We start from the raw sequence: 26,654 nt of genomic DNA on the forward strand, positions 1-26,654 counted from the left end.
CCCTCCCACCCCCGCTGCCGCCGCCGCCGCCAACTATCCGCTTTATAAAAAGCCCCTTTGTTTCCCAGGAGGCTGGAGAGAGGGAAGGGGAAAGGGACGCAGAGGCAGGGGGCGGGGGTGGCTGTCTCCAAGTGGCTTGGAGCCGCTCGGGACGGAGGGCAAGTGTAGGAGATGGGGGAGGGGGCCGTGTTTCGAGGACCCTTCGTGGGAACCTTGCAAGGTGCGAGGAGCCCTGGCCCCCGGCCCCAGCTGCGCGCCGGACCGGCCAGCGGTGGACACCCTAAATCCCGGCGGCCCGGACGGCCCGGCGAACTGCACTGTGAACCGGCGGGCGAACGCAGAGGCCGGAGGCGGCAAACGCTCGGCGGGGTGGGCAGACGCGACTCGCTGATGCGCTCGCCGGGCTCGGGCATAGGGGGCGCCCTTTCCTCGGTTTCGCTTTGCAGCGGGCGCCCCACGCCGCCTGGGCTCGGGGCGGCTGTCGCACCCACCGCGGGTGGCACAGACGACGGCGGTGGCTCGGAGGCTTTCACCACTCCGTGTCTGGCTGCACTCCTCATTCCTTCCCGCGCCCTCCTGCCGCAACCTCCACCCTCCGCCCCACAACCCCTCAGGGGCTCAAACTCTCCGCCTGCACCCTTTGTTTGGAGGCGCGGTGGCAGAGCCATCACCTCCAGGATTGGTGCAGCTTGGGCGGGCAGTAAGAATAAGCGTGCCGCTCTGGACCGTGTGCGGGCCTGCTGCCTCCGCACCGACCCAGTGTCCGGCACCTGGGGTGTCCAACACTCATGGGCTGCCGGCTTTACTTAGACTGAAGACTTCGCGGGTCCCTGTTCCTTGCACCTGTCCTTCCCTAAAACTTGTGGGAACCGGGACTTGCACTGAGGAATGTGAAATATAATGTTAGAAGTAACCTTTCGCCAATCTGTTGACCTTCTCTGCCCCTGTCCCCCAGATTGGTCAGCTTCTCTCGGGAAGTTTGTTTGGGAGGGAATACTGACAATAAGAAGAAGTGACAAATAAGGAGAAGTGGGCGGGTCCCAAACTCAGGCTAGTGGGTCTCAGAGCGAAGTCAGATTCCACCCGATCTCTCTAGCCACCTCCACCCCTCCCATTCCGATTTAATCTGATGTCAACGTTTTATTTGTGCCTTTTTGCATACTTTCCCTACTCAACTCCCCTCCCATCTCTGGAGGTTATTAACGAGTGGTGGTCAAACGTTTTTTCTCTGGTCTTTGGAGTAGAAGGTGAAGCGTTAACACCCCCTCCCCCCCACACACACACGCATCCCAACTGCATCTAAAACCACAAGAAAGTAATCAAAGGGTAAACTACTGGTTCTACCTTCTCCTCCCCCCTTTGTGCTTGTCTTCTGGAGCAAGATCATTGGAAAATAAAGCTGCTGATGTGCGAGATGGAACATATGGTGCCTCCATAAGAGAGAAGCTGAAATGGCCTTGAACCTGCCGGACAGACCAGCTGTTTGCTGCCAGCCAGAGCAGCTAATCAGCTTCTTCCCCTTAAAGTAACAGCCCTCTTTTCTCCTGATGACCAGTTTGCATATTAAATAGGATATTCTCCAGAGGGGAAAAGTGATGGGCTCCTATGTTGTTTTGTGCTTTGGTGACTCTCCAATGTCTGTTCCCTGCTCTGGGGGCCGCCTTGTCCTCTCCCGGTGCCTACCTCCAGTGTGTGAGTGTGTTTCCTTCAATACTGATGTTAGAACGTTGCTCAAAGTGGAACTTGGGAAAGGGGAGGCAGGAAAAGCAAAAGAAAGACATGGGGCTGAGAGATTTCCAGATGACTGGGAGGAAATCTCTCTCTTGTGTTCCTGCTGGCTTTGGAAAAACTAGCAGTTCTTCCCCCCTTCCCCCTTTAAAAATATCACCAAGAGCTGAAGCTCTTCCTTACAAGATCTCCTTAAAAATCGTCCTCTTCCGGCCATTTTCAGTTTTCCTTCAGTACAATGTGTTTAAGGGGGGAGGACAGTTTGGCATTGGAAAAAGAAAGCTTTTAGGAGATACAAGGAAATTCCATGTTAGGAAATCATTAGCAAAGGGTGACTTTGTCTGTTTTCCTGCCACTGACGCTGACAGTGACACAGATGTGTGGGTTGAAACAGGAACGTCATTGAATTTTTAAACTCAACTAGGAAATAGCCTGTTGCTGGGGTGGGGGTGGGGGCTACACATTCACTTCATCTTAAGGTGGGAGATTTACTGTTGTCAATCCTTTTCGCTACGGAAAGGGATATTTTTAAGCTTGGCCAGCATGTTTAATAGCCTTTTTTTCCCTTCTAAATTGATCACCTAAAGGCTTAAAATGCACTTGTTAATGGATCATCCCTAGGAAACTCGATTACTAGTTGGGGTTATGAAATGAGAAGAAACTGATCTTAAGTGGTTCTTCAGAAAATAGAGTTGGACTACTCTTCTTTAAACGGGCTTCACATCAGCAGTCAACCATTTTTTTTTGTAAATATTCTGATGTTTTTTCTGCAACAGTGTATTATTGCATAGATCATTAGCCTAGGAGCTGGGAAACTTGTGTTCTAGAAAGCTCTCCCTACTAATTAGCAGAGTGATCTTGTCTATCCTCCCTTCTTGCCCCCCACCATGACTTCTGAGTCTGAGCCCCTTCCAGTTCTAAACAACTATGATTTGTGAACAAAATAGTCATTTTCTGGGGAAGCGAAACACCAAGTTCTACCTTGTCATCGGGGAAAACAGCTAAATAGATAATGAAATGGGGATGGGGGTGCTGAAATTCTGAAGGGCAGGGATAAGAGGAGTAACAAATGGCAGAAGGCCAATCACAACAGTGTAAAAGTGGGAAGTGTTCCCTCTCTTGTGTCTTTTGCAAGTGTGAAGGTCTAACCCAGACTCATAGACGGTGGAGGCCAGGAGGTATCCCAGAGGACCTCTTATCCAGCCCTCCTACCTCGGCCATCTCAGGACCTATTGATGGCAGGCATCCTGATCAGTGGGTTGGTGTAACAGGATCTAAATTCTTTAAAGTTAGACTGACATATTTCCAAAAACTCATCTAATGTAGAGCAGATTTGCTGCTTTGCAGTTATTTAGCAAAGGTTTCAAGGACAAAAAGGCCTTCCATCCACACACGCGTGCACCAGTGGAGTGTGGGTTCTGAACTTATTCTTGAACCTTTTCTTTTCTTTCTAGTCCAGCTGGGTGTTTTTAAAAAATCACGTTTCCAACCTCGATGCCACAGCAGCCATGCAAGAATCTGCCACTGTCCTGCTTGATGTTAGTATTGATTTTTTAAACGAGTGGGGGTGAACATTATGAAGAAGGACCTTTTATCCTCTGAGCTCTTTGGCAATTATCTTGCTGCCATAAATGTTGATACACATATAATGGATGTAACTAAAAAATCTCCTTATCCAAGCAGAAAAGGCTGAGTGTTTGTTGGAGCAGATAGAATGCTGAGAGTGTGAATAGACCAACCCAGATGTCGCTGGGGAGGGAGATAAATGATGGAGGAACAGGAGCCGGTTACTATGGATCAGCACAATAAACCAATTCCCATCATACACCTCTCACAACGCCACCGAGAGTAACCTAGGCAGCACCAGTCAACTGTACGGCAGGAGAGAAGCATTGCAAAGCTCAGTTGGAACCGGTCTGATTTTTTAGACGTTAGGTCCTTAAACATCTTCAGGACTTTGAGAAGGGAAACTTCATAAATCAGAATGAATTTGAAGGGATTTTGTTGCAAATGCTTATTACTTGTTATTTTTGTTGTGTCATTGTTGTTGTTTAGTCTGTAAAGGTATCAAAGGAAAATGAAAAGGCCTCAGGGAGCTGTCTGGGCAGTTAGTCAGGGCGTTCCCTCTGGAGGTGAGAAACAGTAGGTTGGGTTATAGGATATTTACATGCAAAATGTGAAGATTGCAGATTCATAGTCAGGTGGGGTCCTGCTCCTAAATTACCAGCCCAGGGCTGCTGAAGCCCCAGGAGAATTTTCTGCAAGGGGCAAGGATAGAAGCAAAAGAGTTGGGTTCTCCCCTTCCCTCCTCCCCTCCACCTCCCCACTCCAGTTGCTTTCTTTCTTTCTCTCCTTTCACAGTGCATCCCTGGTTTCCTTCGAGCCTCAAGTTTCCTCCTAAAATTTGACTTCTTCATAATTTCCAAAGCAATCAGATATGAAACAGTGCAAAAAGGTTCCCCTGGGAGAAGAGAAAGGAGGGGCATTCCTGGCTGTATGCATTGGGCTCCCCAGAGAAAGGCTTGCAGAAATGGGGCCTAAGGGAGGGCAGGGTTGGGCACACAAGGAAAAAGCTCTTTGCAGAGTCTAGGAGAACTTTCCTTGCCCAGATGGGCTCTCCTGGACCTCTCTGGGACACCAGCTTCAAATTCCTCCCTTGCCTCCCTGGTCTGCGTGAGGGTGGGCTCTTCCTGTCTCTGGAGGAGGAGCCCACCCAAGGCAACCCAGTGCTGCCTTGGCTGTCCTCTGACCCCAGGGCAGCCAATGCCCCTTTCTGCACAGCCCAATTGGAGCCTCCCAGCCCCTCATTTCCTTGAAGGGGGTGGGAGGGTGGCAGCTGCCTTAGCCTCCCCATGTACCCTGCTGCTTGCTCTGCTCAATAAATAACCATTAAGTGGGGTTTGGGAAACGCCATTTTCTTAAGGCTGAGAATTGTTCCCTGAGGCCCAGAAGAGGATGGGGCAGACTAGGGGATTTCACCTTGTTGGAAGGGGGCCTGGCTGACTGGCCATTGTGTTTTCCCCTTTCTTCTACCTATGGGAGTACCTGGACACTAGGCAATAGGGACACATTTCTGCCTATTCTGTAGGAGGTCACTGGTGGCCATAGGACCTGAGCTAGTGAATTACATCTGGGTCAGAAGGGCCTGGTGGCCCTGGTTTGTGCCTTCCACCTTTGGAGGGGAAGTATGGGCCTTTGGGTACTAAAGGCAGGACAAAAACAAAGTCAAGTCATTCTGAATGCTTTGGAGAATCCCAAGTCTTCTGTCCAGTTGTCCCACCCCCACCCCCACCCCCACCCCATGAATCGTACATTTACATTTTGCCCAGGATATGAAGCTGAAACCCCATCCTCAGCTTCTAACCCTAATCCTATCCCTAACCCTAACCCTAAACTCCACCCTGGGCTTCAGCTTAGTGGCATGCCAGCACAGAGGGGGAGGAGTGCATAGTTAGCATAGGTACACCAGCTTACCTACAAACTCAGTTACTGAAAGATGGAGAATTCTAGAGCTGGAAGAATAAAGCCCCATGATTTTACAGAAGAGGAAACTGAGGCCCAGAGAAGTGCTCAACTTTCCTGAGGGGCGATAGTAAAGGGATCCCAGAGTGGACAGAACCCTGTCTCCAATTCACCATCAAAAGTGCAGAACACCCATTTTGCACCCACATATGAGCATACAGGTTTTCATTTTGAGGCAGCACAAACATGGTGAGAGGCGGTGCAGCCCATTAGGAGGAACATTTGTAACGGGTGTAATATAATCTGCCTGATGTCAATGTGTACTTGGCTCAGCATCAGTAGGACAGCAGAGAGGCATATTGGAATCTGAACTCAAAGTCTGAAAGTAGCTGGGGAATGGATCAGAAAGGAGTGTGTCTCCTCTTGTTTTCAAGTTGTTGCTGGAGAGTCGGGCAGCCAGCCCCATGGATGGCTTGGCTGGGGGGCTCCATTGGCAGTGGCAGAAGGTTGTTTGGGTTTTGTTCTTAATGAGATCTCAGTGTTAATATCTGCCTCTGGAAGTTCCAGCGCCGACCTTGGAATTTTAAGTGGGACAGTAGTTTTGGTGCAGTTGCCAATGTCACATGCTTCGCGTGTCTAATTCTGAAAGACTGGCATGCATTATGCTAGGCTTGGGGAGGAGGGCACAGCGTTTCTAAGCTGCTTGTCTGTCAAGGATTAATTTAACCTCTAATTACTACATTTTCTTCACAGTTTGCTGCATGAACATGTTGTAACAAAGCTCAAAGAAGTATGCCATTTTATTTTCCTGCCACTCTAAAATTAATTTCCGGGATATGGAGTCAAATCTGACACACTTGGTGTTAAAATAATTGTGCTGACATTCGAATTAAAGTGAACAGTCTGGTTGTTTCTAGTGATCCCCCAGCAATGGGGTAAAGAACATTATCGTGTTCTTTGCCACCACAGCCCTCAAAATGAGCCCTGAAAATATTAATATCAAGGAATGTCACTGCACTAATCCCACTGGGGGAAACCAGTGCTCCCAGAGAGCATGGAACACTACCCAGCACGTAGCCTGGGTGTTACCTTTGTAGCAAGACTGATTCCTGCGCAGTAGGACAGCCAGGGAGTCCTTCCATTCCCGCTAATGGGGCTAGTGGTGAGGTCTCTTCCCGCAGCAAAAGGTGAGGCCATTATCAAATTGGAGCCTCCCAAGAGCCTGGCCCTGGTGCCCAACTTGTTCTGAGTGGCTGCAACAGTGAAATCACAAGATTCTCTCCCTCCTACGCCCCGCAGCTCTTGGCTGCCCTCCCCCATGCCCAAGAGTAAGAGCCCCTTGGCAGTCCTACAAATCCCTTTCATCCCCATCTTCCCAAACAGCGGCAGTGGATCCCAGAGTAGGAGGACCATTCCCTGCTCTGGGTGGTTGGGAAGTCTGTGTTTTCAGACCCAGGGTGGGGATCCTTAGCAGTGACATTAATCTCCTATTTTGAGTCCACAGAAACCGATTTATGGGATGCAAGAGATGGCCAGGTTAGCCATTTGTCAGTTTTCATCTCCTTGCCCAGGCAGTTGTGAAGAGCAGCCTCTGGCACTTACATTCTCACCCTATCTCCGGAGTAGAATTTTGCCTTTTCAAGCACATTTCACTCCAGGGGGTGAGAACTCAAAGCTGACATTGTCTCTGTTATCCTCACAACATCCTTTCTAGAAGGTGGTAACTATATAGGAAGGGCTGAAGCCCTGTTCCCCATGTGGCTGGGGACAGGCTCTCTGGCCTTGGGTTGGCCCTTTGCCAAATTCTGAGCAAACTAAGTTTGGGTTCAGTCCCCTTACCTTCCCCTTCCTGAGTCCTAGACAGCCTGCATCCTTCTCTTCCTCGCCTTCTCCCCCTTACCTGGAAAGGTGCTATCCTCAGGCCTCTGTGCCTTAGTGGGACTCCCTTCCTTGGAAGAATCTAGAGCCTCTAACTTAAATTATGGGATGCAAGAGTTTCCATGCCTTGGAGAGAAGGTAGGGCACAAGTAGGGAGGTGTTCAGGGCTTAGGAAGGCCTTCTTGCCCCCCGCCCCCTGCCAGGTAGGTACCATGCCTGGCATAAATCTGGTCCTGTTCATGAGTTAGAGAATGGCCAAGACTACCTGGCTTCCAAGGCTCTTCTGAGCTTGCCCCCAGGGAAGCCAACCCCAACTGGTCTCTTGAACCTGAAATCATAACAAAAATGATTGCTGACCCTCTGGAGCAGGGATGGCTCTTGCCTTCTTTGAGAATCTGATGAAAACTCTGGGTCTTCTCCTTAGACCACCACATAATAATATGCAATGTTGCATCTAATTTAAGGGGCTTATAGATCCTTTTGGAAGCCTATTCGTGGTTCCCTGAGGGATCCTTTGATGAAAGTTGAGACTGCCTCAATATGACAGACACCTTGGATAGTGCCAGATTAGATGGTCATTCCTGGTCACACGTGGGCACAGAAACATCATGATGTGGTGGGAAGAGCACAAGCTTTCCCTTGGATGGGAGACTGACCAACCGTGGGATTTTAGGCAAGTCTATGAACCTGCCCGAGCCACAGTGCCTGCAGTTGTCAGATGGCAGTATCAGAATGTCAGTCCTGCCCAGCTCACAGCATTGTGGGAAATTCAGAAGAGAGTGTTGGTGAGAGGGTCTTGCAAACATCAGACTCAGGGCTGTCACTGGCCACTGTGTATTTTGCCTTCCCATTTGACCTGAGAAATTTAACAAAAGAAAATCAGGTTTCTTTTGACATGGAAAGTCCTTTTGTCTCTTTCTTTGACATTGTATAAATTACACCCAGGCAAACTAAGAGCCTCTGGCTTGGGAGGGACCTCAAAGAGCATGCAGTGTGTCAGGGATCTAGACAGTTCCAGGGGGATCCTGATTGCCCAGCCCTCAGTGGCTCTGGAGTGGGGCGAGGGTATATGTGTCGGGCCTAGCGCTCTGGAGGAGGTTCCACATCTGCCTGCCATGAAAGTGAGCAAATGGGATCTGAGAAGGCCAGGCCACGCCTGGCTTCAGAAGCTTATGTGGATCCTTGTTTCTCCCTCACGGTCACAGAAAGGGAGAACTGAGAGGTGGACTTGTCCCAGAATCTGTCCAGGACCCTGTCCTGAGGGAGGAGAGGTTGTCTCATTTTGGAGAGAAGCCTCGGGAGGAGCCTGTAGGCACTTGGGGGTTCTTCTCCAGAGGGAAGAGGCTGGCTGGACTGAATGCAGACAGCCCTCCTCCACCTCCCTAGCCCAACCCTGAAGTGTGGAAAGGCTTCCCATGGCAAGGCCAGCAGGGCTCGTATATCATAGATGGGAAAACTGAAGCCCAGAGAGGAGCCGGTACTGGCCCAAGGTCACATGATAAGTCATGAAGACATGTCTTTGGCCCTTGTTGGTCTGTACACCCTCCAGGTTCTGTGTTTAGCTCCTCCCAATAGTGTCTTTTCACTTCTTTTAAAAACACAAACCTGCCATCATATTAACCAGCCCCTATTGAACGCTCACGTCCTCAAAGACAGCCCTAGAGAGTAAATAGCAGGTTTAGAAAGCCCTTTGAACCCTCAGAGGAAGATCCCGGCCTTGCTGAGCCTGTTGCTATGCAGTTCCAGAGGCAAGGCAGCCACAGCTTGTAGAGCTGTTAGTCCCTTCCCCCTCCCCCACATGAATTTTAGGAACCTTTTGGAAGGGAATGTGTTGCTAGGAGCTTGGGCTTTCCCTCTCCTTTATAAAGAGAGGAGTACTGTTTTGCTTTAAATTGGCTTGCAAACAGATTGAGGTGTCCCCCTACCCAGTCTTTCTTTTGTTAAACCAGCCCGATTTGCCAGGGGTAGTTCAGTGGAGATCATGTTGAAAATGAGTGTTTAGTACAAGGCCATTATGCAGAGTGGCTTCCATTCCCATCCTTGGCCTGGAGTGTCTGGGCCTTAACTTCCTTATTAATCTGGAAGGGGCAGAATCTGCAAGTCACTTGAAAGCAGATGCTACTCAGCAATTTTATGCGCCATCACATAATCAAACAGAACGATAGTGATTTGTAAATTGAAACATTTGACATTTGACAGTTGCGCTTTAGAAGATTCACTGTTTGGGACCCTCTTTCTGAGTCTGGGGGGAGTCCATGGTGCTTTAGTGGGAAGAACATCCACCTGGGGGTCTGCCAGCACGTGCTCCAGGTCCAGCTCTGATACCAGCTCGCCATGGCACTTCGGACAAATCGTTTCCCTTTTCTGGGCCTCAAGTTTCCCCATCTGCACGAGGAAGGAATGGATTAGGGGAACCCGAAGCTCTCCTCCAGCTCTGATATTCCATGATTCTCTAGTAGCAAGTTAAACTCTAAGTTACTTAAAATATTTGAAAAGGATAAGTAATAATTTGTTCTTCATGAAATTACCAGAAACGTGAAAGCTTGGAAGTTTTATTTTTGTTTGGGTAGGTGGGGACTGCAACCGTTATATAAATGATAACAATTCTAGAACTTTTGGCTAAAAACAAAGAGTTATGTATTTTTTAATTGGTTTTATTTCAGCATATTACAGGGGTAAAGAGTTATGTATTTATCTAGGACAAAAGGATATAAAAATTGGAAATTCCCTTAGAGACCCTTCCTTTTACACATGAGGATGCCGCAGCTGGAGGAACAAACCACGCTTTCTCAGATTTCCCCAGCAAGTTGCTAGAAGCTGAGCTGTCCAGGACCCAGAAGCCCAGCTTGTAGCCCACTGCCTGTACCACCCATGCTTCCCAGACCCTTACAGAAGAGGCATCCAGGCTTCTTATGGGCCTGCAGTCAGCAGAATATACAGCTGAGTGGTTTTGATTTCTAGCTATCAAATAGTAGCTTGTCAGAAAGGAATTTTTGTCCCCCAGCCCTGCTCTCAACATCCGAGAGTCGTTCTCTGCTAACAGTAAATATTTAATTTTGTTGGTCTTGTACCAATACCTAATTTAAAATAAAAGTGATTCTTTGAATAATGGGGAGTAATCCTTGGGGGCCTGTTATTTGAAATTATTTTCTTTTAAACAGATGGGCTGTTTTAGGTTTGACTTTATATTTGCTAATTTTCATTATGCAAAAGAAAAAATAAACCCGAGCCACCACACCCTTATTTTTGTAATGAGTAACAGTTTGTCTTGTCTAAAAGAAGCTTTTAGTTTCTCGACTGTTTGCACTGAGAGTAATCAACATTATTTTGGTTTTTTAATCACATAAATGTGTTAGCCGTCTACAGCTCATGGGATGCTTATAAAATGCAACTAGGTCATGCCCGTACAGCCACTATCTCTGCGACTTAATTGCTTGGTTCCAGCCCAGCTACCTCTTATCTGGTGCCCAGCCACCCCCTCCTCTGTCCTGTAACTGAACCATATGGGGATACAGAGACAGGGAGACAATGACCTGGGAGGGGGACAGCCTGGGTGCCAGGCTCAGCTCTATTGCCTCACTGTGTGACCTTGAGCAGGTCCCTTCCCCTCTCTGGGCCTCACAGTTCCCATTGCTACAAAGAGGGGGCTGGCCTAAAGGGGCTTTCTGGGAATTTCCTCTTTTTATGTTGGATTGTTATATATGGAAGATGTGACTTGACCAGTAGAATATATGACCTTTAAATCCTTTCTACAGGCAATGTTCAGTGATGTTTCTGACAAAGGTAGGTAGACAGATAGGCCAAGAAAAATGAAATAGATGAACACTTTTAAGTGAATGTGTTTCTCTGCCTGCGTAATTCCTGATGGCTGTCAGCCTTTTGGAGAAATGTATATTCCCTCCCCCTCATTCATATTTGTTAAAAGCTTTGGCTTTGAAATCAAGGCAAGAAGGAAGATGGGCAAGGAGGGCATTGCCCAAGACCTTTCTCTCTCCTGTGGACACTCTCAGATGGTGGGGCTGGGCATTTGGGCAATGGCAAAGGGATGGACAATGGGAAAGGGAGCAGGATGAAACTGGAGCCTGATGTAATCCAAAACTGGGACTTGGGTACCGGTCTGTTCAGGAGCTGGTCAAAATTTATTTTGAAAAATGGATTCCGCAAAGATTTTATGTGTGTCTGCTATGTGCAGGCCTGTTGGAGAATGGGTGGATAAAAGGAAGGACAAGTAGATACATAAGAGTTAGGATGTAAAAGGCTACTAAATACCCGAAGTAAAAAAAGCTTTTGCAAATTAATGATGTGTAAGGGATACAAGAGTGAGAAAAACAGAAAAAAAACCCTCATGAAAGGTTGTCTAGTGAGGGAGACCAATGATAGACAAGATTAATAAGTAAAACATATATTAATAGTATGTCCAAGGTGACAAGTGCCTTGAAGCAAAATAAATCAAGGAAGGGAGTTGGGGAATGCTGGGGAAGAGTGTAATTTTAAATAAGATAGACAGCAAGGACTTCGCCGAGAAGGTGAGATTTGAGCAAAACTTACAAAACTGTTTATCAATTAGGCCATTGCCTCTTAGAAACTCACCCATCAACTGTGAGCATTTTCTAGCCAATAGAAATACAATGTGAGCCACAAATGCAAAGCACATGTGTAATTTTAAATTTTATAGTGGCCACATTAAAAAAGCAGGTGAAACTAATTTGAATAATATATTTTATTTGACCCAATATATCTAAAATATTATTTCAAGGAGTAATTAACAAAAATTAATAAGATATTGTACATCGCTTTTTATCATGTTAAGTCTTCACATTCCCATGTGTCTTTTCCATTTACAGCACATCTCAGTTTGGACTAGCCACATTTTAAGTGCTCAATAGCCACATCTGGCTAGTAGCTACCATATTGGACAGTACATTAACGACACTCTTCAGGTTAAATGTTTTCATTTTAGTATGTCCCTGATAAACTGTACTTTATAGGGTGCTTTCTTTGCTGAGTGAGCTGAAATTATTAAAAATAACTAATTATGCATCATTAATTTGCATAAGTCTTTCATCGTGGATATTTAGTAGCCTTTTACATCTTAACGTTCATGTATCTACCTGTCTATCCATCCATCCATCCATCCATCCTCCAAAGTGTCTACCTGAAAGAAGTCCTCCAGTACTCAGTTTTTCTTCTTTATGGACTCGGTTCTGAGAGGAGACTAGAGGGAGTTCAATGGACCAGCTGGTGTCTGTTACACTGAGCAGAGATTTAAGGAGCATTAGTAATGGGTACTTTGTCAGAAGGAGGGCTCCAGTTTTGACTTGAAAGTTTATCAAAACAAGGTGATCATTTCTTGAATGCCTGCATGTGCCTGGAGACTCCTGCCCCATTGCCTCTTAGAAACTCATCCATCGACTGTGAGCATTTTCTAAGAGTTGACCCTCAGGATTTTACTATCTGCTCTCTATACTTTGTCCCTAGAAAGTTAATTGATCACTCACTTCCAACCTTTCATAATTTAATTATTTCACTTGACATAAATTTGGACTTTCAGAATCGTTGCAAGAGTAATACAAATAATTTCTGAATACCTTTCACTCCAATTCCTCAAATGTTATTAATAACATTTTACCACATTCTCTTTATCTACCACCCCCTACCACATACACACACATACACACACACGCACACGCACACACAATCTTTTTCTGAATTGTGTAAGAACAAATTGCAGACATGATGCTCTCTTATCCCAAAATACTTCAGTGTATATTTCCTAAAAAAAAAAAAAAAATTCCTAAAACATTCCCCTGCATAAGCACAGGATGTTGATCAAAATCAGGAAGCTAACATTGGTACTAATCTATCTAAAGCCCTTAATCTAAAGACATTCAGATTTTGCCAATTGTCCCAATAATGTCCTTTATAGCAAAAGAAAATCCAGGATCGTGTGGCACATTCAGTTGTCATGAATCTTTAGTCTCCTTTAATCTGGAAGGATTTCTCAGTCTGTCTTTGTGTTTTGTAGTATTGACATTTTTGAAGAGTACATGCCAGTTATTTTGCATTGTGTCCTTCATTTTGGATTTGTCTGATGTTCCCTCATGGTTAAATCTGAGTTCTGTGCTATCGATAGAAATACCAAAGAAGTAATGTTGTGTCCCCCTCTGTGCATCATTCCAGGAGGCACAGGAGGTCGCTATGTCTCATTACTGGTGATGGTCAGTTTGATCACTTGGTTAAGGTGGTGCCTGCCACATTTCTCCACTGTCAAGTCCCTATATTTCTTCCTTTTGCAGTTAATGAGTATCTTAGGGGAATAAATATATTTTGAAGCTATGTTAATATCCTATTACTCCTCCGGGGGTGGGGAACCTGAAGGCCAGAGATTTCCCACCCCTGCCTCAAACTTTCATTCACTAGTTTAGAATCCATTGATGATCCTTGCCTGAGGCAAGTTTATTATGTCGGTTGCCAAATAATGAATTTCTGATTCCATAATCTTTTCTATATTTATTAGTTGACTTTCTACAGTAAGAAAGGGCTTCTTCCCCCCATTTATTTGCTTATGCATTTATTTATATTTATTTACTATTTATATTAGATGGACTTGTGGATTCTTATTTTATTCAATAAGTTATCGTCCTTCACTATCATTATTTATTTTGATGCTCAAATTGCCCCAGGTTTGGCCAGTGGGAACGCCTTCAAACTGGCTCCTATGTCTTTTTGACATGCCCTTAATCATTCCATGAGCATGGCCTTATTTTTTGGCACAAGATGCTCTAGGCTTATCTTCTACTTTCCCTGCCCCAGCCCTAAAATCAGCCATTTTTCCAAGGACCCCTGGCTGCTTTTAGTGGAGAATGGTATTTAGAAACCAAGATCTGGTACTAGGTATATGCTTGTTTCTACAGGTATGTCATTGCTACTAGACCCTCTCAGACCACAAAGCTAGAAAATTAATGCTCTTACATCTATATTTATTTATTTTTATTTTTATTATTTTGGTAATATCTATTTCTCAATCTATTTATTTATTTATACTTATCTATAAACCATGAGTTCACACTGATACCTCCAAATTCCAATCCAACACCCAAATCCATTCTATCTTTCCTCTTTCCATATTTTAACTCCCTCCTACAACAGTGAGAAATCTCTCTGCTACTATCCATAATGTATTTACTCACTCAGTCCTAGAATACACAGAAAGTAGTTTCAGAATTGCTAACTCATGACTCTGTCAAGAAGCCTATTTACTAGAGTATGATATTTGTTTAGTAAGACTATATCATCCAAACACTGTTAATACGTTGCCTGGGCTAGTTCTCCATCTCCTTGTCCCCACTACGAGGTCATTTAAATATGGTTTGGTTCACTTGTTTCTGTTTAGATTCCTTTTGTTTCCTGCCCCCCCACCCCGTCTTTGCTAATTTTAATTCTTTTTTTGAGCATGTGAAATAGTAACATAGTTCCAAAAATTATTAATAGAACTGTGCAGAAAAGAATCCTCAGAAAAGTGACACTTCCCATTACTTCTGTCCTTTCCATCTCATTGCACTCATCTCCTGTAAGTAACCAACCTCATTAGTTTTTCTCTGTTTCTTTTTGCACAAATGAACAGGTATCTGTGTACTGTCCTATATCCCTTTGTTTCTTACATGAAGGGCAGCATGATATAGATACTCTTTGGGGCTTTACTTTTTTACTTGGCAGTATGTCCTAGCAGTTACACCATATCAGTTCATAGAAATCATCCTTATTTTTTTCATTACAGCTGCATAGTATTGCACTGTGTAAATGTGTCATATTATTCAACCACCCTCCTATGTATAGGCATTTAGGTTGTTTCCAATATTTTGCAATTACAAACAATTCTTCAATGAACAACCTGGTGTGTGTGTGTATGTATGTGTGTGTGTGTGTGTGTGTGTGTGTGTGTGTGCGCGTGTATGTATTTTCATATTGTTCGAGACATATCTTCAGGGTTAATTCCTAGAAGTGGGATTGGTGTGTCAAAAAGTAAACACAAATGTTAGGCTGGGTGTGGTGACTCACATTCGTAATCCCAACACTTTGGGAGGCTGGGGCAGGAGGATCACTTGAGGCCAGGAGTTCGAGACCAGCTTAGGGAACATAGTGAGATCCCGTCTCTACAAAAAATTAAATTAAAAAACATTAGCCAGGCACGGTGGTGTGTTCCCATAGTCCCAGCTACTCAGGAGACTGAGGTGGGAGGATGGCTTGAGCCCCGGAGTTCAAGGTTGCAGTGAGCTATGATCATGCCACTGCACTCCATCCAGCCTAGGCGACAGAGGGAGACTCTGTCTCAAAAAAAAAAAAAAAAAAAAGTAAACACAAATGTAGTTTTGCTAGGTATTGCCAAATTCCCCTCCAGAAAGCTTATACCAATTTACATTCCCATCAGCAATGTATGAGAGTGTCTTTTTCCCTAAAGCCTCACCAACAAAGCGTTCACTTTACTTTTTAATTTTTGCAAATCTGATAGGTGAGAAATGGTATCTCAGTTTAATTAGCATTTTTCTAATTATGAGTGACTTGGAACATCCTTTCATACGCTTAAGAGCCTTTTTGATTTTTGTGTGTGTGTGTGTGTGAATTATCTGTTCATGTCTTTTCTCTCTTTTTCCATCGGGTTTTTGGTCTTTTATCCTCAATTTTAAGAGTTTTTTTATGTGTTAGGGATATTAGTTTTTATCTGTGCTATATGTTGCAAGTAATTTCTCTTAATTGGTTTGTTGATTTTTTGATGTTGTTTTTCTTTGCCATGCAAAAGGGTTTTTGTGTAGTCAAATGTTAATCTTTTCTTTTATCACATCCGGATTTTGAATCCCGGTTAAAAAGCCTTTTCTCACGCCCAGGTTAAAGAGAAATTCACCCAATTTTCTTCCAGTATTTGTATAGTGTCATATTTTACATTTAAATTCCTAATTCATTTGAAGTTTATTCTTATGTGTAGTGTATGCTATGGATCTTACTTTATCTCTTTTCAAATGACTACCCAGTTATCACAGCCTCATTTTTTAAAATGTCCATCTATGCCCCAGTGATTTGAAAGGTTACCTTTATCATTTATTCAATTTTCACACATACTAAGGTCTATTTCTGGATGTAAATTTTATTCCACTGGTCGATTTGTCTATTCTTCCTCCAATACCACACTGTTTTAATTATAGAGGCTTTATAGTGATTTTTAAAAACTTTTTACTTTGATATAATTGTAGATTCACATGCAGTCTTAGGAAATAACAAAAGAGAGATCCCATACCCTTTACTCAGTTTCCCCCAATAGTAATAACTTGCATAACCATATTACAATATCACAACCAGGACATTGACATTGATATAATCCATCATACATTATTCAGATTTTACCAATTTTACATACTTATTTTTGTGCATGTGTGTAGGTATTTAACTCAAAGCAGTTTTAGCGAATGTGTAGATTCATGTGACGACAGTCAAGATAAAGAACAGTGCTATCACCACGAAGATCCTCAATCCTCCGTGTTGCCCTTTTATAACCAAACCCACTTCCCTCTTGCTTTTCCCCACCCCAGGTTCTGAACTCATGGCAGCCACTAGTCTGTTCTCTATCCCTACAATTTTGTCATTTTGAAAATGTTATATAAATTAAATCATACAGCATGTGACCTCTTGAAACTAGCCTTCTTCACTCAGCATAATTCTGATAGTGGTGTAGTACAATATACGAGGGGTCCAGTCTCACAGGTGTGTAATATCTCACTGTCATTTTATTTGCATTTCCCTAATGCCCAGTGATATGGAACATATTTTCTGGAGCTAATTTGCCATCTGTATATCCTCTTCCGTGAAATGTCTGTTCGTGACTTTGGCCCATTTTCTAATTGAATTATTTGCATTTTTTCTTGTCTTTTATACAAGTTTTGCAAGTTCTTTATATATTCTAGATACTTGTCTTTTGTCCAATAGGTAATTTGCAATATTTTCTCCCAGTCTGTAGCTTGTCTTTCCACTCTCTTACCAGGTTCTTTCATAGAAAGATTATTTTTTGGATCATATTTTTGTTGTTGAGTCTAAGAACTCTATGAAGCCCTAGGTCCTGAAGATTTTCTCCATTTTTTCAAAGTTTTATGGTTATACATTTTACATTTAAGACTGTGATCCATTTTGAATTAATTTTGGTATAAGGTGTGAGGTTTAGTTTTAGATTCATTTTTTTGCCTCTGGATGCTCAATGGCTATAGCAACATTTGTTGAAAAAGCTATCCCTCCTTCATTGAATTCCTTTTGCACCTTTGTCAAAAACTAGTGGAGCATTTCTGTATGAATCTATTTTGGGGATCGTTATTCTCCATTGATCTACGTGTCTGTCCCTCTGGCAGTACCACACGATCCTGATTAATGTACCCCTATAATAAATTTTAATAGCACGTAGATCCACTCCTCCCCTTGTATTCTTGTTTCATTATATGTTCTAGATAGTTGTCTCTCAACAACTTCTTGTCTCTCAAAATTGTTTTATTCTAGGGCCTCTACCTTTCCATATAAATTTTAGAATACGCTTATCTATGTCTACAAAAAACTTTGCTGGGATTTTGATAGGAATTATGTTAAACCTATAGGTCAATTTGAGAATTAATATCTTTACTATGTTGAGTCTTCTAATCAATAAACACAGTATGTCACCTCATTTATTTAGATCTTTATTTCTTTCAAAAGAATTTTGTAATTTTCTGTATACAGATCTCCTATACATATTATCTTAGATTTAATGTCTAAATATTGCATTTTCTTTGCAGCAATTATAAATGGTACTGAATTTTTAAACATTATTTTATTGATTTAATTCACAATCCACAAAATTCACCCAAAGTGTTCAGTTCAATGGCTTTTAGCATATTTATAGAGTTGTGCAAATATCACCAATATCTAAATTCAAAATATTTTACTTATCCCAAAAAGAAATCACATATCTATTAGCAACCATTCCCCACTCTCCCTTACCTCCAGCCCCTGGAAACCATGAATCTGCTTTCTGTCACTATGGATTTGTTTATTTGGGGTTTTTCCATTAAATAAAATCATATGACAGACAACCTTTTATGACTGACTTCCTTCCCTTAGCATAATATTTTCAAGCTTCATCCATGTTATAGCATGAATTAGTACTTCATTTCCTTTTTATTGCCAGATAATATTCCGTATATTATTTATGATATACCACAATTTGTTTTTCCATTCATCAGTTGGTAGAAATTTGGGTTGTTATCAATTTTTGAGTATTACGAATAATGCTGCTATGAACACTGATGTACAAGTTTTTGTATAGACATGTGCTTTCAGTTCTCTTAGGTATATACCTAGGAGTGGAATTTCTGGGTCATATGGTAACTCTATGTTTAACATTTTGAGTAACTGCCAAACTGTGTCCAAAGTAGTTATGACATTTAACAAGGTCACCAAAAATATATAAGGGCTCCAATTTCTCCATGTCATTGCCAACACTTGTAATTTTCTGTCTTTTTGATTACAGCCATTCCAGTCAGTATAAAGTAGTATGAAAGTATAAAGGTATAAAGGTCTATCTTTCACTTGAGGTATTCTTAATTGTAAAATGTTTAATTAACAAATAAAAATTGTGTATATTCAAGGTGTACAGCATGATATACATATACATTGTGTAATGATTACTATAATCAAATTAATTAACACATCCAATACAACCTACAGTTACAATTTTTTCGTGTATATATGTGTGTGGTGAGGACACTTAAAATCTGCTCTCTGAGCAAATTTCAAGGAAACAGTACACTATTGTTAACTATAGTCACCACGCTGTACATTAGATCTCCGAAACTTATTCATCTTGTAACTAAAAGTTTGTACCCTTTGATCAACACCTCCCCATTTCCCCCAATCCCCAGCCCTTGGCAACCACCATTCTACTCTCTGCTTCTAAGAGTTCAACTTTTTAAAATTTCATGTACAGGTGAAACCAGATAGTATTTTTCTTCTGTGTCTGGCTTATTTCACTTCAGGTCCTTCAAGTTCATCCATGATGTCACAAATGGCAGGATTTTCTTCTTTTTTTATAACTGAATAATACTCTCTCTCTCTTCTCCCTCCTAAACACACACACACACACACACACACACACACACACACACACACACACTTGACCCTTGAACAACACCGATTGGGGGCACTGACCCCTGCACAGACAAAAATACACATATAACTCTTGACTCCCTCCAGAATTTAACTACTAATAGCCTGCTATTGACCGGAAGCCTTACCAATAATATAAACAATTGATTAACACATATTTTTTGTGTTATATGTGTTATATACTATGTTCTTACAATAAAGTAAGCTAGAGAAAAGAAAATATTATTAAGAAAATCATAAGGAAGAGAAAATATATTCACTACTCATTAAGTGGAAGTGAATGATCATAAAGGTCTTCATCCTCATCGTCTTTACATTGAGTAGGCTGAGGAAGAGGAGGGGTTGGTCTTGCTGTCTCAGGGGTGGCAGACTCGGGAGATGTGGAGGAAGTGGAAAAGGAGGTGGAGAGGCAGGCACGCTCAGTGTAACTTTACAGAAATACACCATATTAATAATTTCTGTCTGACTTTTTTGCTTTTTCATTTCTCTAAAAGCATTTCTACATGGTACCAATCCTTCTCCCACCACTTTTTTTTAGTTTTAGTGCCTGTATCATAGAAGAATCTGTGTTATAAAAGAAGTCAAAAGCAGTCTTGAATAATCAGATCCCTCTGCCAGATTGTCTAATGTCAATTTGTTTTCTGGCACTGCTTCTTCTATGTCTTCTCCCTCATTAGCTGGCACTGGTTCGGAAGCTCTCATCTCCATCAAGCCATCTTCTGTTAATTCCTCTGGTGTGGTGTCTATTATTAGTAGCTCTTGAATTCCCCTACAATCCATACCTTGAAAACCTACACCCCCATGTTTTTTTTTTATTTTATTTTTTTGTTTGTTTGTTTTCCATATCCACAATCTCTTTCATGATTTCCTTGTTTGGCTCTGTCATAAATCCTGTGAAGTCTTGCACAAGATCTGGACACATTTTTCTCCAGCAGGAATTTATTGTTTCAGGCTTGATGGCTTTCACAGCTTTTTCTATAGCAATGATGGCATCTTCAATGGTATAATCCTTCCAGACTTTCGTGATGTTCTCTCTATTGGGGTTTCTTCCACAGCATCCACAGTCCTTTTCATAGAGTACCATGTGTAATGAGCCTTAAAGGTCCTTACGACCCTTTGATCTAAGGCTGAATTAGATACGTTGTGTTTGGGGGCAAGTAGACCACTTTGATGCCTTTGGTGTTGAACTCATGGGGTTCTGGGTGGCCAGGGACGTTGTCCAATATCAAAAGGACTTTAAATGGCAATCCTTTACTGGCAAGGCACTTCTTGACTTCAGTGACAAGGCATCAATGGAACCAATCCAGGAAAAGAGTTTTCATTGTCCAGACCTTCTTGTTGTACAACGAAAAGATGCAGCTGGTGTTTATCTTTTCCTTTCAAGGTTCAGGGGTCAGCAGCTTTATAGACAAGAGCAGTCCTGGTCATAAACCCCATCTGCATTTGCACAGAACAGTAGAGTTAGCTTATCCCTTCCTGCCTTAAATCCTGGTGTGCGCTTCTCTTCCTTACTAATAAATGTTCTTCGTGGCATTTTTTATCCAGAATAGGGTAATTTCCTCTCCATTAAAAACCTGTTCAGGCAGATATCCTTTCTCCTCAATGATTTTCTTAATAATGTCTGGGAACTCGTCTGCTGCCTCCTGCTTGGCGGAAGCTGCTTCTGTTATCTTGACATTTTTAAAGCCAAACCTCTTTATAAAATTATCAAACCATCCTTCGCTGGCATTAAATTCTCCAACATTAGATCCTTCACCTTCCTTTTGCTTTTTAGTTATCATATAATGACTTCACTTTTTTTAGAATTATGTTAGAGTGTATAGGTATGCCTTTCTTATAGCCATCCTGCACCCACATAAAAGCTGCATTTTCAACAGGAGATAAAACAGTATCTCACCAAAAGTACAAGGATTTTGTACCTGCTGCATAGCTGCACCAACAACTTCATGAATTTCCTTTTCATTTATTTACCAGGGTCCACTACATTGGATTCATTATCTTGAAATGGTGGGAAACCACAGCTGCAGACCTCAATCTATGGTATATTCCAAGCACTTCAACTTTTTCATATAATGTCATGACTTTTTTCTGCTTCTTGAGATCATGGCCAGCATCACTAATGGCACTTCTATGGGTCCCATCATGTTATTCAAGGTTTATGGTATTGCACTAAATATGATGAAAAATACACAAGAACTGTGAGAGATCACTTTTTACTGCAATAGCAATTTACTGTGGAGATGAACTGCTCATGGGGCAATGATTAGTGTCACATGGTGTTTTAAGCAAATACAACACTTGAACTCACCACAATAGCAACAGGAGGTGGTTATGAAATTATTACAGTAGTACAGTACATACTACAGTTAATTTTATATTGTTATGATTTATATTGTTATGATTTGTTTACATTACTCAACTGTGAATGGTGCCATGTACAGTCTGTGTATAAGTTTTGAAAAATTTTAACTTTTTATAGTTGCTTTGTGTGTAATTTGTGATAGCAAATGATAAAATAGACTATTATCTACGTATATTGTACATATTCATGGCATGCCTAACTTTTTCTTGTTTTATTTTATGTTTCTAGGCTGCATGGTTCATCTTTGATTTTTTCGTTATTGAAAAAATTTGTGTATATGTGGACCCATGTGGCTCACACCTATGTTGTTCAAGGGTCAACGTATAATACACACACACACACGTTTTCTTTATCCATTCATGTGTCAATGGACAGAGTTGTTTCCCTATTTTGGCAATTATGAATAATGCTGCAACGAACATGGTGGTACAGATATCTCTTTGAGATACTGATATAATTTCTCTTGGCTATATAGCCAGAAGTGGGACTATTGGATGGTATGGTAGTTATACTTTCTGAGGAACCTTCATACTGTTTTGCATAATGACTATACAAATTTTCAATCCCACCAACATTGTACAAGGGTTCCCTTTTCTCTACGTCCTCATCAACACTTGTTGTCTCTTATCTCTTTGATAATAACCATCCTAACTTGTGTGAGGTGATATCTCATTGTGGTTTTAACTGGCGTATCCCTGATCATTAGTGATGTTGAACACCTTTTCACATACCTGTTGGACAGTTGTATGTATTCTTTAGAAAGATGTCTCTTTGGATCATTTGCCCATTTTTGCATATAGTGAAAAAGGGGTCCAACATCACTCTTTTGCATGTGGATTTTCACTTGTCCCAGCACCATTTGTTGAAGACTATTATTTTCACATTGAATTGTCTAGGCACCCTTGTCAAAAATCAAGTGGCCATAAATGTAAGATTTATTTCTTAGCTCTTAATACTGTGCTATTGATCTACACATTTATTTTCATGCCAGTATGGCATTGTGTTTTTAATTTCAGTTTCCAAATGTTTGCTGTTAGTATATAAAAATGTGATCAATTTTTATGTGCTGGTTTGATATCCTGCAGCTTAGCTGAACTCAGTAGTTCTACTTGTTTTGTTGATTATTTTGGATTTTCCATGTAGACTATCATGTTATTTGTAAATAGGGATAGATGTATTTCATCTTTTTTGATCTGTATATATTTTATTTCATTTTCTTGTTTTACTATGCTAGCTAAAACTATAAGTACTTCATTGAATAGCAGTGGTGAGAGCAGACATCCTTCCCTTGTTACCAGTTTTAGAGTGAAAGCATCCAGTTTTTCTCCATTAAGTACAATTGACTCTTGAACAAATTGGGTTTGAACTATGCAGATCCACTTACATGCAGATTTTTCTCAACCAAAGGCAATCAAAAATACAGTATGCGTGGGATTTGAAATGTGTATATGGAGGGCTGACTTTTCATATACGTGAGTTTTGCAGGGCCAACTGCAGGGCTTGAATATGCACGGATTTTGGTATATATGAGGGGTCCTGGAACCAATCTCTGCTCCCCTCACTGATGGATGACTGTACAGTGTTATCTGTAGAGTTTTTGTAAATGCTGTTTATCAAATTGAGAAAGTTCTCTTTCATTCCTTGTTTTCTGAGAGTTTTCATTATGAATGGATGTTGAATTCGTCAAATGCTTTTTCTGCATCAATTGATATGATCATGTGATTTTTCTTTTGTAACCTGTCGATATTGTGGATAATATAGATTAACTTACAAATGGTGAACGAGCCTTGCAATCCTGGGATAAACCCCACTTGGTTAATGGTGTATTTTTTAATATATTCCTGGATTAGATTTGCTAATGTTTTGCTGATTTTTAAAATTTAAGTTAGTAAAAGGTATTAATTTGTAATTTTCTTTTTCTGTACTGTCTTTGTATTGTTTTGGTATCAGAGTCATAAAATGAATTGGAAAGTCTTCCTTCTTCTTCTCCCTTCTGGAAGAGATTGTGTAAAATTGGTACCAATTCTTCTTAACATCTGGTAAAATTCTCCAGTGAAACCACCTAGGTCTGGATATTTCGAGTGTTTAACTACAAATTCATTTCCTTAAAAGTTGTACAGCAATTTGGATTAAATATTTCATATTGTATAAGTTGTAGTACTTAGATAATAATTTCTTAATAATTGTATGTATATTCATGAGGGGTTTTGGTCTATAGTTTTACCTTTTTACTGTCCTTGTCCGATTTTCGTATCAGGGTGATATTAATTTCATAAAATGGATTCAGAAGTGTTCCCTCCTCTTCTATTTTCTTGAAGAGAATGTGTAGAATTGGTATTAATTTTTCTTTAATATTTGGTAGAATTCTCCAAAAAAACCCATCTAGCTCTGTAGATTTTGAGGGAGAGTATTCAAATTATGAATTCAACTTCCTTTATAGTGATAGAGCTATTCAAATGACTGGTAGTTTGTGCTGTGCAAGGAATTGGTCCATTTCATCTAAGTTGTCAAATTTATATGTGTAAAGTTTTTGGTAATATTCCCTTATTATTCTTTTGATATCTATCAGATCTGTAAATGATATTTCCTGCTTCATTTCTGATATTGGTACTTTGTATCTTTTCTGTTTTCAGTCTTGCTAGAGGTCAATTTTATTGGTCTCTCCAAAGAACTAGCTTTTTGTTTCATTGATTTTTCTCTATTGTTTTCTGTTTTGGATTCCATTGATTTTAATCTTGTGTTTATTATTTTTTGCCTTCTGCTACTTTGGGTTTATTTTGCATTTCCTTTCTTAGATTCTTGAGGTAAAAGCTTAGGTTATTAATTTAGCTTAGATATTAATTTGAGATCTTTCCTCTTTTCTAACGTATGTATGCATTTTAGTGCTGTACATTTCCCTCTCAACACAGCTTTAGCTGTGTCCCACATATTTTTATAACTCATGTTTTCATTTTCTTTCAGTTCAATGCATTTTTAAATTTTCTTTCAGATTTCCTCTTTGACCTATGGTTTAGAAGTATGTTGCTTGATTTGCAAGTGTTTGGAGATTTTCTTGATTTCTATTATTGATTTCTAGTTTGATTCTATTGTGATTAGAGAACATACTTCATGTGATTTCAATTCTTATAAATTTGTTGAGTATGCTTTAGGGCCCAGGATATGGCCTATCTTAGTATATGTTCTATGGACACTTGAAACAAAAGTGTAATCTCCTGTTGTGGGGTGGAGTGCTCTCTAATGTCATCTAGATCCTGTTAGTTGATGAAGTATTGAGTTCTTCATCTTTGCTGATTCTATCTAGTAGTTGTATCTATTGCTGAGAGTGGGATGCTGATGTCCCCAACTATAATTGTGGATTTGTCTATTTCTCCTTTTAGCTCTCTCAGTTTTTGCTTCATGTTTTGAGACTCTATTATTTGGTACGTATACACTTAGGATCATTATGTTTTCCTAGTGGATGGCTTATTTTATTATTGCGTAATGTCTGTCTCCAAGAGTTTTCTTTGCTCTGAGGTCTTTTTCTGATAATAATATAGCCACTACTGCTTTTTTAAAATTAATATTTGCATGGTACATCTTTTTCTGTCTTTTTACTTTCAACTTACCTATGCTATTGCAATTGGAATATCTTGTAATAGAATATAGTTAGGACATTTTTTTTATTTACTCTGCCAACTTCTGTCTTTTAATTGGTGTATTTAAACCATATAAATGTAAGGTAATTGTGGATATGTTATGGTTTAAGTCTTCTATTTTATTATTTGTTTACTCTTTGCTTCCTCTGGCTCTTGTTCCTCTATTTCTCTTTTCTTGCATTCCCATGCTTTACTTAACCATATTTTAGGATTCCATCTGGATTTATATTTTATGTCTTTTAGTACATCAAATGTATAGTTTTCTCAGTGATTGTTCAAGGTATTATAGTATACATAAGTAATTTATCATAGTCTACAGTCTACATTTTGTCAGTTTGATTGAAGTGTAGAAATTTTACTTCCATTTAGGTCCTTTTACCCAACCTACTTTTAAAATATAGTTATCTTAAGTATTTCCTCTATACACATTGGGTATCAGATGAGATGGTGTTATAATTTTAGCTTTATCCATCAAATATGATTTAAGAAACTCATGAAAATAATAGTTTATTATTATTATCACTATTTTCTACCTATTCTGAATTTCTTTTTTGCTGTATAAGGTTTTAATCTTTTTCTGTTATCATTTCCTTTCTGTTTAGAGAACTTCCTTTAGGCATTCTTTAAGGGTAGGATTGTTAGCAATAACATCTTTTAGTTTTCCTTCATCTGAGAATATCTTGATTTCCCCTTCACTACCGAAGGATATTTTTGCCAGATATATAATTTGGAGCTGACAGTTCTTTTCTTTCAGCACTTGAAAAATGTAGTGCCACTTCCTTCTGTACTCCATGGTTCCTGAAGAAAAATCCCTTGTCATTTGAATTGGTGTTCTTCTTTGAGTAATGTGTCATTATTGTCTGATTGCTCTCCAGATTTTTTTCTATGTCTTTAATTTTCAGAAGTTTAATTATGATGTGTCTTGGCATGGATTTCTTTGAATTCATCCTGTTTTGATCTCTCAGATTCTTCAATCTGTAGGTTTATGGTTTTCATAAATTTTGAAAATTTTCAGCAATTATTTCTTGGACTAATTTTCTTACAAACATTGGATCTTTTGTTATTGTACCACAGGCCTCTGAGCCCCTCTTCTTCCTCTTTTTTATTTTTTTAGATTACTTTCTTTCTGTTGTTCAGATTGGGTAAATTCTATTGATGTGTCCTCAAGTTCATTAATTCTATCTTCTCTCATCTCCACTCTACTAATTGGCCCATCTAGTGAGTTATTTTATTTTTGTGATTGTGTTTTTTCAGTTCTATAATTTACATTTGGTTCTTTTTTTTTTATTTCAGCATATTATGGGGGTACAGATATTTAGATTACGTATGTTTCCCTTGTTCCCCCTCCCCCCCTAAGTCCGAGTTTCAAATATGTCCATTCTTCGGATGGTGCGCATTGCACTCTTTGTGTATGC

General features: G+C 40.7%; 1 protein-coding gene across 1 annotated transcript in view; it reads left to right on the forward strand.

Moving 5' to 3' along the window:
- The window catches only part of MAMLD1 (mastermind-like domain containing 1), a 132,484-nt gene that overhangs the window by 1,699 nt on the left and 104,131 nt on the right, over positions 1 to 26,654 (forward strand). The window lies entirely within an intron of this gene.

This window comes from Propithecus coquereli, unplaced genomic scaffold (genome assembly GCF_000956105.1).
Source record: "Propithecus coquereli isolate 6110/MARCELLA unplaced genomic scaffold, Pcoq_1.0 Scaffold583, whole genome shotgun sequence".
NCBI classification, from domain to species: domain Eukaryota; kingdom Metazoa; phylum Chordata; class Mammalia; order Primates; family Indriidae; genus Propithecus; species Propithecus coquereli.